We start from the raw sequence: 15,619 nt of genomic DNA, 5'->3' as shown, positions 1-15,619 counted from the left end.
TTGTTATTCAGTTGTGTCTGACTCTACATGACCCCATTTGGGGTTTTCTTGGCAAAGATACTGGAGTAGTTTGCCATTTCCTTTCCCAGCTCATTTTACAGATGAGGAAACTGAAGCAAACGGGGTGAAGTGACATGTCCGGGGTCACACAGCTAGGAAGTGTCTGAGGCCAGATTTGAACTCACAAAGATGAGTCTTTCTCACTCCAGACCTGGCACTCTATCCATTGTACCACCTAGCTGCCTCCTGGCACATAGTAAGCATTTAATAAATTTTTGTTCCCTTTCCCTTCCTCATGTCACCCATGTATTACTATGAGGCCAATTAGGTTTTTTCTTGGGTTTAGGTTTTTTTTTTTTCAAGAGATAAGTTCTTATAAGAATGGTATCAAGAGAGGTAAAACTTGGAATAAGTGTGTGCTGATGTTGCACGCACCCAAGGGATCCCAAGGATCTGTGTAGCTAAAGCTGAAAGTAAGAAGATTGAAGGAGTAGAACCATTGCTCAGATTGGATTGGGAAATGATAGAAGCCTCTCAAGTAAAGGCAGAACTGGGCAATTGTTACTGTGTTTCTGTTTTCTCTGCCAAGAAGATCTTCAGACTGGGAAGGATAAAATAAAAATGGATAAAAGGAAATTGAAACCCTTACCATTAATTAAGGGAATGACAAGAGACCAATACCGTCTAACCTACTCCTTTGTAAGTGTGGCTGCTCTCAATGAGTTCAAGTTACAAGCCTGGATAAACTGTGGCCAAGGGCAGAAAGAATGGGCAGATAGAATTCCACAATTGCAGTCAATGGTCTTTGAACAATGATTGAGACCAGGACTGATGAAGAGACAATTTTTGTATGGTTTTCTGAAGAAGTGGGAAATGGTAGCATTTTCTACCTGTGGGCTAATGAACTTGGCTTCAACTCTTGGAAAAATTATTGAATATATTATGAAAACAGGGGGTTGTGAGCATTTAAAAAGTGCAACAGTAATCAACAAGAACTGATTAGTAAGAATCAGTATGGTTTCATTATTAACAAGTAATTCCAGGCTAACATTATTTCCTTTTTTGACAGGCTTACAAGACTAGTAGATCAGATTTCTTTTAGCTGAAATGGAATGCCTACTATATTCTCTGTCCAAAGTTTCAACTACTTAATATAGTTTAAGAAAAACGTTTGAATGAGTCTTCATGCTATCCTCATGGACAGAATGGAGAGATGTGGGCCTGGCTGAATAACTGAACACAAAGGGCAATCACTAATGACTGTCAAATTAGAGGGTGATCTCTAGTGGTACACCTATGCATATGGCTTTGGGCCTATACTGTTTAACATTTTTATCCATGAATTGTATGAAAGTATATATGAAATGTATATCAAATTTTCAGATAATAATTAATGATATTTATGTGACACTTTAAGATTTGTGGAGCATAATTATATATATATATATATACACACACACATATTATCACATATAAACCTCTGTAATGTAGGTGCTATGGTTATTATTAACTCCATTTTATAGGAGAGAAAATTGAGGCTCAGAGATATTCAATAATTAGTCAGAATTATTAAGTACTAAGTGCAGAATTGGAACCTATCTTCTGAGTCTAAATCTAACTTTCTCCAGTCTCCTACACTGACTCTCTGATAAGAAGCATCAGGTTTACAGTTTAGAAGGGGCTAGATTCACTGAAGAGATGATACAAAGCTGGAGGGGAATAGTGAACATAGTAGAGACAGGACTCCAAAAATCTAAACTTAAAGACTCAAACAACTGGTCAAATATAATAAAAGTTCACTGGGGATAAATATAAAGTCCTACCTATACCAGAGGGCAGCTGGGTGGTGCAGTGGATAGGGCGCTGGTCCTGGAGTCAAGAAGTCTCATCTTTGTGAGTTCAAATCTGGCCTCAGACATTTACTAGCTATGTGATCCTGGACAAGTCACTTAACCCTGTGTGCCCCAGTTTCCTTAGCTGTAAAATGAGCTGGAGAAAGGAAATGGCAAACCATTCCAGTATCTTTGCCAAGAAAACCTCAAATGGAGTCATGAAGAGCCAGACATGACTGAAAAATGACTGAGCAACAACAACAAAGCCTACAGGCAGTGTTCAAGAAGTAAACTGCACAAATATAGAAAGAGGAAGTGTGGCTAACCAGTGGCTCATCTGAAAAACAAAATCTGAGTTTTAGTGGACTGCAAGCCCCACATGAATTCTTCCTTCAGGTTCCAGCTAAAATCCCACCTTCCTCAGGAAGCCTTTACTGATCCCCCCTAATGCTAATGCTTTCCCTCTGTTGATTATCTCCAAATTATCCCAATTATTTCTTACTCATACATTATTGTTTCCACATTGTCTCTCCCATTAGCCTGTGAGCTCCTTAAGATCAGGAACTGTCTTTTGCCTTTCTTTTCATCCCCAGTGTTGGCATAGTAACTCACACATAGTAAATGCTTAATAAGTGTTTTTGAAATATGTCCACTGAGTGATGGCTGATGTGGCTTCTACGCACACACACACACACACACACACACACACACACACACTTAGTTGATGCATTCAGAGAAGACTAGTGTCTAGGACATAACAGTAATAGTTGTACTGTATTCTGTCCTGCTCAGACCACATTTATAATAAATAGCTAGTAATAGCTAATATTTATATAGTTTATTAAGAACTGCAAGGTGCTTTACTTATGTTATCTTATTCAATTCTTATAACAACTCTAGGTGCTAGGGTCTATTATTGTCCCCATTTTATAGATGAAAAAACTGAGGCTAAGAGAGGTTAAGTGACTTGCCCACAGTTATATTGCTAGTAAGTGCTTGAAACAAGACTCACAACATAGTACAATAAAAAAGATGATTGCACATGAAACTTCAAATCTACTCTACACAATTTGCTATTTCTTTGAAAATATAAAAGAAAATTATGTAAATTTCTCCCCCCCCTTTTTTTCTTCCCTCCTTCCTTCCCCTGCACCTTAGAAATGGCTAACATTAGAAACAAATAGATGTATGTGTCTGTGTGTGTAATTGTTCTATACATACTTCTATTTATCACTTCTTTCTCTGGATACATATAGCATCTTTCTTCATATTTCCTTTATAGTTAATTTGGGTATTTATAATAGTCAAAATAACTTTATTCACTCAAAGTTGTTCTTAAAACAATGTTGCTGTTAGGGTATATAGTGTTCTCTTGGTTTTGCTCATTTTACTCTTCATTATTTCATGCAAGTCTTTTCATGTTTTTCTGAAATCATGGAGCTCATAATTTCTTCTAGCACATTAATACTTCATCACAATCATATTTTATTCTATAAATTAAACATTTTTAAAAACAACAAAAAATAAACATTATCAGGACTTCACTAAAAAGTCTTTTTGGATCTTAAAAAATAAAAATAAACTGCATCTATGATGAAAATAAGATAATAACAAACTTTTTATAAATTAAACTGACATTTAGTAAATATCTTTATAAATGGTAAAATAAAAATAATGAAAAAAGAAGCAAGATTCACATTCAGGTCTTCCTGACTTAGAGTCTAACCTTCTATCCGTCATAGCATTTCCCTGCCTCATTGTATTCAATTTCAGGCCCCATGTTTTAGAACTAACACTGACAAGTTGGAGCATGTCAAGAAGAGAGTGATCAAAATGATGAGATAGCCATATCGGGATTAGGTAAAAGATTTGGGGCTGTCTAGTCTGGGAAAAGTAAGATTTTTAAAAAGTAAGGGCTATTATAGTATTCTTTAAGTATCTGAAAGGCTGTCATGTGAAAGATAGATTAGATTTATTCTTTTAGCCCCCAAGGGAGAGACCTAGGAGGAACACATAGAAGTTACAAAGAAAGACATTTACCTTTCATGTAAGGAAAAAAACTTCCTAACAATTAGAACTAAGAATGGACCGGGTGACCTCAAATACAGTAGATAAGACATCAGTGGAGATTCTAAAGTGGAGACTAGATGACTATTCAGTGAAAATGGTACAGAGGAAAGTTTGCTCGGGCTTGGGTGAGATTAGATGACCTTTCTGTCCCCTTTCAATCCAAAGGTTCTGTGATTTTTCTGATATGATTTTCTTATTATTGATTGTCATCTCTTGTCTTGGGGGCAAAATAATACCTCAAACTCAACATGAGCAAAGTTTAGCTGATTGTCTTTCCCTCAAAACCCCTCCCTCCTTCTGTTTCTCTGCTTCTCTTGTTGTCCCAGTGATATACCTGATCTCCCTTGTTTGACTGCATAGAATTATCTTTGACCCTTTCTTTTTTGCACATCCAGTCAATTGCCTATTGATTTCAGGATATTGTAACAGTCCAAGTGAAAGATGATGAGGGGCTGAATTAAGAGAAGTAGGGCACAGATGAGAGATGTTGTGAATGTAGAAATGACAAGATTTGGTAATGGATTGTGTATGTGGGTTGAGTGAGAGTGTGGAGTTGAAGATGAAATTGATTTGCAAGCCTGGATGACTAAGAGGATGATGGTTTCCTTAACAATAATAAGAAGGTGACAAGGGGAGGGACTGGGGGAAGATAATGAGTTCTTTTTCAGAATATTGAGTTTGCGATATGTATGGGACATTCAATTTCAGGATGTTCAAGAAGCAGTTGGAGATATATGAAATATATAGTTCAACAGAGAGACTAGGGTTGGATATATAGATCTGGGTAACATCTGCATAGAAAAGATAATAGGAACTGCTGAAATTACCAAGTCAGATATTAGAGAGCAGAAAAGGATACTGGGACTTCTTCTTGAGTTATACTCACAATTAATGGATAAGAGAGAAATAGAGATAGAGATAGAGAGAGAGACTGAAAGTGAGAGGTCAGACAGGAGAAAAATGAGAATAGGAGAAAGTAGTGTCACAAAAACCTAGGGAGATGAAAGTATCTAAAAGGAGAAAGTGATTAATAGTGTCAAAAGTTGTAGAGAAGTCTGGGAGGATCACGATTAAGAAAAAAGAAGTCATTAGATTTGGCAATTAAGAGATCATTAGCAACTTTTTTTAAAATTTAATTTCATATTTTTGTTACTTTTCAAATTCCAAACTGTCTCCCTTCCTCCCTCCACACCCCACACGAGAGACTAAAGCCATCATTTGGCAGAGATATGTGTGTGTGTGTAAAACCATTCTATTTATTAGTTCTTCAGTTGATCAGTTCTTTCTCTGAGGTGGATAGCATCTCCCCTCATAGGTTCTTTATCATTGATATGAATATTTATAATACTCAGAATAACTTAGTTGTTCATAATTATTCTTTGAGCAATATTACTGTTACTATATCAAGTGTTCTCTTGGTTCTGATCATTTCACTTTCATTATTTTATGCAAATCTTTCCATGTTTTTCTGAAAGCAACCAGCTCACCATTTCTTTTAGCATAGTTGTATTCCATCATAGTCATATACCACAATTTGTTTAGCCATTTCCCAATTGATGGGCATTCCCTCATTTTCAAGTTCTTTGATACCACAAAGAGAGCTGCTATAAATATTTTAGAACATATAGATTCTTTTCCTTTTTCCCTGATCACCTTGGGAAACAGGCCTACTAGTGGTATTGCTAGGTCAAAGGATATACATGGTTTTATAACTCTTTGGGAATAGTTCCAGCTTTGCTCCCTAAAATGGTTGCATCAGTTCACAGTTCCACCAACAGTGTATTAGTATCCCAATTTTTCCACATTCCCTCCAACATTTGTGATTCCCCACTTCTAGCATTTTAGCCAATCTAATAAATATGAGATATCTCAAAGTTGTGTTAATTTCCATTTTTTTCTAATCAATAATTTAGAACATTTTATATAACTATATATATATTTGATTTCTTCATCTGAAAACTGCCTGTTTATATCCTTTGACCAATTATCAATTGGGGACATTAATAATTTTAGAGAGAAGCATTTCAGTTGAATGAAGATGTCAGTTTAGAATAAAGTAAGGTAAATGAGGGTACCAATTGTAGACTGCTTTCTTAAGGATTTTAGTCATGAAGGGGAGAGTGAAGATGCAAGATGATAGCTAGCAGAGACAGTTAGATCAAATGAGGTTTTCTTCTTTTTTAGGATAGGGAGACATGAACATGTTTGAGGGTAGCAGAGAAGGACATAGTAGTTAGAGAAAAATGAAGTGAAGTGTTCCTGTAAGGGTGGGAGAAGTAGATATCCAAGGAGTCCTGAGGAGAAACAAGAAGGTGTGGAACATCAACAGTGAAGAGTAGGATAGTGAGTTTGCCTTACTGAAGTTAGGGCACAGTTGATATCATATAACATAGATTTGTAATGGGCCCAGGTGGCATGATCCTGTGATTCCTTCCGATTCCTTCCAGCTCTATTTAACAGCACAAGAATAGAAGCAAAGGAGAATAATGGGAGCAATCCAGAATTGGTGCTTTGCAAGGCATATCCTGTGACAGGATATGAGAAAAGGTAATGAAGGCTGAAGGGTGGCGTAGAATTGAGTTGGTTCACCAAGGAGTTGAGATATGTTTTTTGTTTGTTTGTTTGTTTGTTTGTGAGGCAGTTGGGGTTAAGTGACTTGCCCAGAGTCACACAGCTAGTAAGCATCAAGTGTCTGAGGCTGGATTTGAACTCAGGCCCTCCTGACTCTAGGGCCATTGATCTATCCACTGTGCCACCTAGCTGCCACTCAGAGTTGAGATATGGAAGGGAAGAGAGTGTAGATAGTGCAAGGGTGATGATGTAGAAAGGAACCGAGGGACAGAAGAAAAAGGGCTCACAATGAAGATAAAGAACAAGGTTGAGGTTGAGAACAATGCACAGGGTAAGATGGAATGGTAAGATTATTATCAGATGTAGGAATTTCAGAGTTTATGAACATGGAAGTAGAACTCCTGTGGTTGATGGCAAGGTCAAGGGTGTGACCATATCTATGTGTAACAGTGAATTGGAGACATAGTTCATGACACAAAGCATTTTAGTTATACCTCTTTTACTTGCTTCCCATATATCATTTGTGCATTTCTGTGATCCACCAACTTGAATGGAATTTCCATGAGGGCAGGGGCCACATCTGTTAACTTTCTGTCTTTTCTAAGACCTAGCATGGTGCTTTATACATAGAATAATGTTCTCAGTTTAATCATATAACAAATGTGTGTGCAATTGAATACTATTGTGGTAGAGTTTTGTTATTTTAAGTTCCTGGAAACATGCATAATAGATTTTACCAATTCAAAATAAGATGTCAAAAGCATAGCAATTTAATACCATTAGGAGCAGCCAGTTCTGATTGGATATTTTCTAATGGATTTATGTAGTGGCACAAGCACCAATGTCCCCTAACTGGCTATTGTAACTGGCGCTTTCGCAAATAGATTTAGACTTCATTGTTTTGGGGAAATGGGGAAAAATTAAGTGGCTGAAACTCATCAGACCATGGTATCACAGATCTAGAACTCAAAGGTACCTTGGGGATTATCTAATTCAACCCTCTTATTTTATAGTTGAAGAAACTGAGGCCAAATGAGATTAAGTGACTTGTCCAAGGTCACACAAGCATTTTTAAAGGCAAAATCATTCAATTCAGCCCCCATATTCACTGGTAAAGAAACCAAGACTTGGAGAGATTAACTTATAGAAAATCTTTCAGGAGTATTTGGAGTCAGGTCCTCTGACTCCAGATTCAGTGTTCTTTCTATCTGACTTCTCCACTCCCATCCCTATCAGAAGTAAGCCAGAACCCTGCTCGATTTTGAACCCGAGGATAATTACCTATTTTTTTAGTAGTTGTTGGTCAGCAAAATGGACTTGATTGAACATGGAGTCATCAATTGCAAGACTTTACAGAAGATAGTGCCCCCTTGAACCTTATCCTTGACAATGTCAGTGCTACCTAAGTTCCACTGTGTCCCAATATCTTGCCTACCACTTGTCTTCTGGCTCTCCTAGTATTTCCGTGTGATCTGCTCTTTCACTCCAAGGACTACTAGACCTTTTTACCTGCTTTTTACTTGAATTCTCTTATCTGGTCTTTCTTCCCTAAGCTCCTTCAGTACAAAGGCTGACTTGGTTTTTGATTTGTATCCCTAGCACTTAGCACAGGGCTTGGTACATACTAAGTGCATACCAAGTATTTTTCTATATCATTCCCTTACTAGAGAGTGGAAGCATGGTACTGTAGGTGATTATGTTCATTTGGAGTCAGAGGATCAGTGTTTGAACCCTGATTCAGCTAACTACTGAATATGTGAACTTCAGGATGCTTTGGCCAACTTTTTCTGAATCTCATTTTTCTTATTTGTAAAATGAAAGGTGGGTTCAGATGACCCTTTCCAGTTCTAAATCTTTCACCTTAGGTTCTTGAGGTACTTCCTATATCTTAATCTATGATCCTACCCTTCACTTTTTCCTCTCCTTTATAATATAATAGTAATGATAACAATTACAATAATAGAACACACACTGAAGGATTAGACGTGTTGGAAGAATACATCTTACGGCTGACCTTCATAAATATCCACATTTCAAGTTTCTAGCTGAATTCTTGCCCAGAATCTCTGCTCATTGACACGTCTCATCCTTCTTAAGACAAATAAAGTTTGCAAGTGGGTGAGGCCAAAACAAGTTCCTAGTCACATTAAATCACCAAGTAACCAACTTGTCCTGAAACAAATCCTTGCTTACCCTGGTTCTGCAAGGGTTTCTGACACACAATGTGAAGACTGCCGCATGATGTGAGACAGGATGACATGCACAGTTTGCTCTCAGAAGCACAATAATGCTACTCTGGTGTTAGTCTATTTCAGAAATGATAAGAATACATTTTTTTCTTTTTTGTTGCTGACTCCCAAACCAATCAACTTTTCCTTCTGTTTCAGCATACTGTATGGCTTAGAAAGAGACAGTTTCTTCAGATTCTCTAGAATGTAATTCATTCTGGGCACCAGAAGGGCATGAAAGCAATTTTCTATCACCATCAATTTCTTTTTCTTTTGCCTGGGTAAATATTTCATCATTGAGCTCTAGGATACTTGCCTATCCATCCCAACTATGCAAATCTGGAAACATTTAACCTATTTTCCCATTGCTAAGTCTGAGAATCCCAGCTTGTGATTCAGTGGGTAGAGTACTGGGCTGCAATCAGGAAGACCTGAGTTAAAATCTGTGTGATTTTGGGCAAGTCATTTAACCTTTCTTTGCCTCCTCTGTAAAATGGGGATAATAATAGCACCTACCTCCCAAGGTAGGATCAAATGAGGTAATTGTAAAGCACTTAACATAATGCCTGGCATGTGGTAGTATATAAATGCTAGCTATTAACTATTATCCCACTGCCCTTGGGTGGCATCTTCCTTGCTTTCTGTATGCCTCAGGAAGACCCTTCCTTCAATTTCCTTCTCTTTTGACAAAAGGGGTTGCCTTGAGAGGCAGTATGTTACAGTGGAAAGAACACTGGACAGGATGTCTTATGTACTTGCAGACTCATAGGATGTTAGAGCCAGGAGATCAGATGGTCCACCCCTCTCAGTATTTTACAAATGTGACTGAGAGGGAGAGAGGGAGGTGTCTTGCCTGAGGTCATATAACTGGGTCAGATTCAAAGCTGGAAGTCAAATCTCTTGATTTTAAATTCAGAGATTTCCCTACTGTGCTTGAATCAGGGTGCCTGGATTGGAGCCTTGGCTGTGCAACTTACTAATTGTGTGACCTTGGACAAATCACTTAATTTTTCTGAATCAATATCCTTAAGTCTCAGATGAGATGAATATCCCATGCCCTGCCTGTCTTGCAGGGTTGTTGTAAGAATCAATGAGATAATGGATATAAAGCAATCTACGAAAATGAGCTATTATGATCTGACATCTGTATATCGTCTTTTCTCTGCCTATATTTAAGTCTTTTTTTTCCTGAAGATCAAATGTTTCCCTGTTTTAAAGATATAGTTCAACTCCCCAAGGTGTGCTTCTTCATTCTCTTCGTTATGTCACAAGTATTCTTTCCTGAGAATCCAGAACCATCTGATATCTGAGTCTATCTCTGACATTGATTGTATCTCTACCCCTCCTCCCTTCTCTGCTAGTGAAGCAGCCTCTGGAAAATGGGCTAAAAGGGTAGAAAAATTATATGGATGAAAACTGATTATTACGGATACTCTGGGACAGCAAGGAGAATCAATGATGACAACATTGTGTTTGAGGGTGGAAAAGATGAGGGAGGTGTCAGTCATATTCTTATGGGAGTTCTTTGGGGGGTATGGGTTGAACTAAACAGTCTCCAGAGTCCAACCCAACTGTTGAATTTTATGATTCTGTTGAACTAAATGACATCTGAGGTCAATTTCAGCTCTAAAAATCCCACACAAAGACCACATCAGTTATAGATGTTAATGCTGGTGCCCCTGTGAAGAGATGTCATTGATTCTCTGAAGGTTGGCTGTAGAAAGTCACATAACCACCCCATTGACTACCTGAGGAGTGTGATGAGGTGCTAGGGCAAAGAGGAGATGACTCTAATTCCCCATCTCAAAATATGTGCCTCTGGTGCCTCAGTAAGAACACAGAATTCCCAACACAGGGTAAGCAAGGTAGTGTATAGAATGCTGGACTTGGAGTCAGAGAGTGCTGGATTCATATCTTGGCTGAGGCATTTACCTGCTGTGTGACCCTGGACAAGTCATTTAGCCCTTCTCGGCTTCACTTTCCTCATCTGTACATAGAGCTCTTTAGTACTTACCTCACAGAGTTGTCATGAAGATCAGATGAGATAATATATGTAAAATATTTGGCACAGCTTAAGGTGCTTTGTGAATGTCAATTGTCATCTTTACCATCTCACTGTTGAACCAGACCTGTGATTCCATTGGCATAGGATATTCTCACAGTGAAGAAATTTCCTCTACTGATGAAAGTCAGGAGCTATTGTATGACTTCTAGTCTTTCAAGAGTTGACCAGGAACTGGGAGGTTCAATATCTTGACCACAGTCACACAGCCAGTGGGTGTCAAAAACAAGACTTTGAACTCAGTTTCTCTGGGCTCTGAGGCCAGCTCTCTCTCCATTAAGCTATGTTGTGTTATTATTGTTATTGTTGTTATTAAATATTAATGACATAATATGTATTATTAATGACAATACTATGTAACATTTATATAGTGCTTACTATGTGCCAGGCACTGTGCTGAGCACTTTATAATAGGCCCCCCCATTCTGCTACCCACATGGCCTGTAGCTGGCAATTACCTGACCCCTTTGATGAATTTACATTTTTTTCTGATATTGAACCATTTGTGAGTGCCAACAATTTTGATACTGAGAACTTTTTATGGGTTTTTAATAGCTGTGGTCTCAGATGAGGAAACATCAGTAATAACAACAATAATAGTTTTTGTGTAGCACTTTAAGCTTTGTACAACACTTTACAAAAAAAAATCTCATTTGATCCTCACAGCAACCTTGGAAAGTAGGTGCTGTTGTTATCTCCATTTTACAGATGGGCAAACTGAGATTAACTAACTTGCTCAGGGTCACATAGCTAATAAGTATCTGAGGCTGGATTTGAACTCAGGTCTTTCTGATCCTAGGTTCCTTACATAACCTAAAGACCTCGATTGAGAGATGTTAAGAGACTTGCTCAGGATCACATGATAAGTAAGTACTGGAGACAGGATTCAAACACAAGTCTTAGGATTTAAAACTCTTCATAACCTATTCTCTGTTTACCTTCCCAGTCTTCTTAAATTGTATTCCCCTCCATGTACTCTACAATCAGGCCTGCTTGTCATTCCTGCTGGGTGACATTCATCTTTGTTTCCTCTTTCTGTGTCTTTGTACAGTCTTTCTCTCGCATCCCCAGAACACTCTTGGAATCCCAAGGCCTTCTGTAAGACAACTCAAATGTTACCTTTGGAATGAGGTCTTTCCCAATTCCCCTAATTGCTAGTGCCTTCCCCTCTGAGGCTAACCTCCATCCATTTTTGTGCATCCCTCTTTATATAACTAGAACATGTAAAAACTAAATTCCTTATATGAATAAATTCTATGATGTGCAAAACATATAATAGAAATAAATGATATATACTTAGTTATGTAAATAAATATAAATAACATTGAAATGTTAGCTACTTGAAGGCAGTAACTGTTCCTTTTTTGTTTTGTTTTGTTTTGCTTTTTGCTTTGTAACCCCAGCACTGACTATTATGTGCCTTACACATAATGGGTGCTTAATAAATGCTTGTTGATGGGTTGCTTGATCAATTCCATCTGCTGTGCCTAGCTGCTTCTCAATGTATGAATGAAGTATGAATTTTGAAAGTTGGTAGAATGATTTACAAACTGAAAAACAGGGAGGGGGTGGAGAATAAACATGTGCACAAGAGGCTAAGACTGAAACAGACAGAAGTCTAGTGACTAAGAAGAGAGCCTGTGGCATCCAGATAAATGGAGGAGACAAAGAAACTTACTCGTCAAACCGGACACCAAAAGCAATGGCAGAGGACAAAAACGCCAAGTCTGATAATATAAATGCTTCTGCACAACAGCTTAGAGCTTAAATAATGGAAAGGGTGGACTTAGCCATAAGTACAGGCCTTGATGTACTTGACATCTCAGAGGATTGGTGGGGAGAGGATGATCAACAGGGATTCTAAGCTACCACAGGCTGGAGACAGGCAAAAGGGAGGGGTATGACGTGGCTCTGTGCCAGGGGGATATCAAATGGCAGAGAGATAAAAGTATTGTTGGGAAAAGAAAGTGCCATGAAATCCCTGCAATTAGAGATCCTGTGCAAATAATAAAAAGAGAGTAAGAATAATATTTTCTAATCCACCTGACCAGGAAGAGGAGTCAGAAGAAGCAATGCTGCAGTGGAAGTAACAGACACCTTTTCATTACATGAACACAAGAGGAGTGGAATATCCTAGCAGGATGAGAGTACAGGGTGAGGACTTGAGATAGGATGAAGGACTGTTTCTGTGAACAGGGACTTCAAAAATCCTTTGGGGGAGTATATCAAAGTTAATTTGGATTAATGATCAAGGTGTAGTATAAAGGGTGACTGTGAGCAAACCACTGACACATTTCTAATTTATGAACAAGAAGCAAAACCCAGAAGAAAGGGGTTCTGTTCCTACTTGCCAGGGCTGTAACTAGAGTGGAGGAACTGGGGCTTTAACCAGGGAACCAAATTTAGAGATATGGAAGCACTTGCTGTCTTTCTGCAACTTACAACAGAGCTAAGTACCCAGTAAGCAAAAATCATTAGCTAAAATAACTGGCTTCCATATGGTGGGCTGGGGTGAACTCCTCTCTGAGAAGTTTCTTCATGGCACCCTTCATCCTCCCCAAGCCAAGATCTGCCTCTCACCTACCATACATCTAAGGTCACTATCTCCTCATGATGGGGCATCTCTTCCTCAACTGAGTTTGGCCTTTGGGCTGTATGCCTTGAACTTGAACTTAGTTTGACATCATAGGATTATATATTTAGAGCTGGAAGGGACCTTAGAAGTCATTGGGTTCAACCCCTTCATTCGACACATGATACAATTAGGCCTCAAGAAGTTAAGAGATTTTCCCTGCATCCCACAAGTTGTAGGTGTCCAAGGAGGGATATAAACTCCAATCTTCCAGCAGTCTATCCACTGTGCCATGATTTACCTGCTACCCTGTTGCCTCGGCTGCTTCCTAGTTGGATTAACTTGAGCATATTCCTTTTTCTTTTTTTGGTACTCAGTTGCCCTCTCTGTAAAAAGGGTAGAGGAGTCCAGTTAGATAATTTCCAAGGTTCCTTCCAGACCTGTAACTTTGTGATTGTATCAGAGACATCATGGTGTTGAATAAAAAACTTATCTCAGAGTCAGAAAGTCAGTCCAGAATCTTGTCTTGAAACTTGCCTGAGGAAGCAAGTTCCCCAGGCAACTTCTCTAAAACAGTTAACTGATGGACAAATTGCCAGTCTTCAATGATGGAGCTTCTATGCTGGGTGTTCCCCAAACTGTTAAAATGGCAGGACAAGATCCACCCCTACCCCACCACAATTTTCATTCTGAGGCAGTCCAATTCAGAGGTCCTTCTGCTCCACCCATTGACATCGGCATGTTGCCTTTGTACAAATCTTCTAGCCAAAACCCTTCCAAAGGAATGTTTCCTTCTGCCACCAGAGTCAGACTGCTGACTATACTATGGGAAGAGAGCCATTCCTCACAAGTGGCAAAATGTTGCTTCATTTATTTGTCATCATCAGGAATGACACTATCAACTATGAAATAACTAAAATTTATCCTTTCAATGACCATTTTTGAATTCAGAATTGGAAATGAAATAAAATTGAATTTTAAAAAATTAATCATTTCTAGTGAAATTTTTTTTCTGAAATATATTATACATTTCATGCCATTCTTCAGCAGCACACGCTAAACAGAGCCATCTTTTCTTGTTTTTGAATATTTTATTTTTTCCAATTACATGTAAAAACAATTTTTAAAATTCATTTAAAAAATTTTAGCTCCAAGTTCTCTGCCTCCCTCCCCACCCTCCCCCTTGAGAAGGCAAGCAATTTGATATAGATTATACATGTGCAGTCATGAAAACATATTTCCATCTTACCCATATTGCAAAAGAAAACACAGACCAAAAACAAACAAGACAGTTAAAAAAAAAGTATGCTTCAATCTGCATTCAGACATTTAGACCAGTTCTTTCTCTGGAGGTGGATAGCATTTTTCATCATAGTCCTTCAGAATTGTCTTAGGTCATTGTATTGCTGAGAATAGCTAAATTATTCATAGTAGATCATTGTTACAATTGCTGCTGTTACTGTGTATAGTGTTTTCCTGGTTTTACTCACTTCATTTTGCATCAGTTCATGTAAATTCTTCCAGGTTTTTCTGAAGGTATCCTGTTCATCATTTCTTATAGCACAATAGTATTCCATCACAATTATATACCACAATTTGTTCAGCCGTTCCCCTATCGATAAGGCATCCATCAATTTCCATTTCTTTGCCACCACAAAAAGAGCTGCTATAAATATTTTTGTAAATATAGGTCCTTTTCCTTTTTTTTCTATCTCTTTGGGATACAGACTTAAAGTCATCTTTTCTTGATGACTCAGAGTCATTATCAGGAGTAACAATAATATAATGCCCAACTATAAGAACACTTCATTTATTCCCTTCATTTTACAGATAAGAGACCCAAGGACCAGAGAAATTAAGTGACTCAATCCAGGCTACACAATTCTAATTGGTAGGGCTCAGGATTAGAGCTCAAGTCTCTGAGATCCAAGTCCAGGGCTTCTTTCCATCAAAATCATCAGGTATTCCTATCCCACTGCTACTCTACCACCCAAGAACCAGTTCTACAGATACTCATCACTAGATTTGAAGTATTTTCATGTCCTACCACAGACTGCTTGTTTTTGCACAAATGTAAGAGCCAAAATTTAAAATAAAATAGAACAGGAATTACACACACACACACACACACACACACACACACACACACACACACAGTAATTACTGATTTTATTAAAAGCATCTATCACAAAACAACAGAACCGGTTGTTATTCCAGAACTGAGAAGAAAAAAAGAATATAATATTAAACATTCTGATGATTAAAGATAAAAGCATGATTAAGT

General features: G+C 38.1%; 1 protein-coding gene across 1 annotated transcript in view; it reads left to right on the top strand.

Annotated features, from left to right (window-relative positions):
- The window catches only part of PTPRT (protein tyrosine phosphatase, receptor type T), an 885,105-nt gene that overhangs the window by 467,287 nt on the left and 402,199 nt on the right, over positions 1-15,619 (top strand). The gene's annotated exons all lie outside the window — the stretch shown is intronic.

This window comes from Vombatus ursinus, unplaced genomic scaffold (assembly GCF_900497805.2).
Source record: "Vombatus ursinus unplaced genomic scaffold, bare-nosed wombat genome assembly UNPS02014785.1, whole genome shotgun sequence".
NCBI lineage: Eukaryota > Metazoa > Chordata > Mammalia > Diprotodontia > Vombatidae > Vombatus > Vombatus ursinus.
Note: the sequence above shows the minus strand (reverse complement) of the source record. Positions and strands in the feature narration are given on the sequence as shown.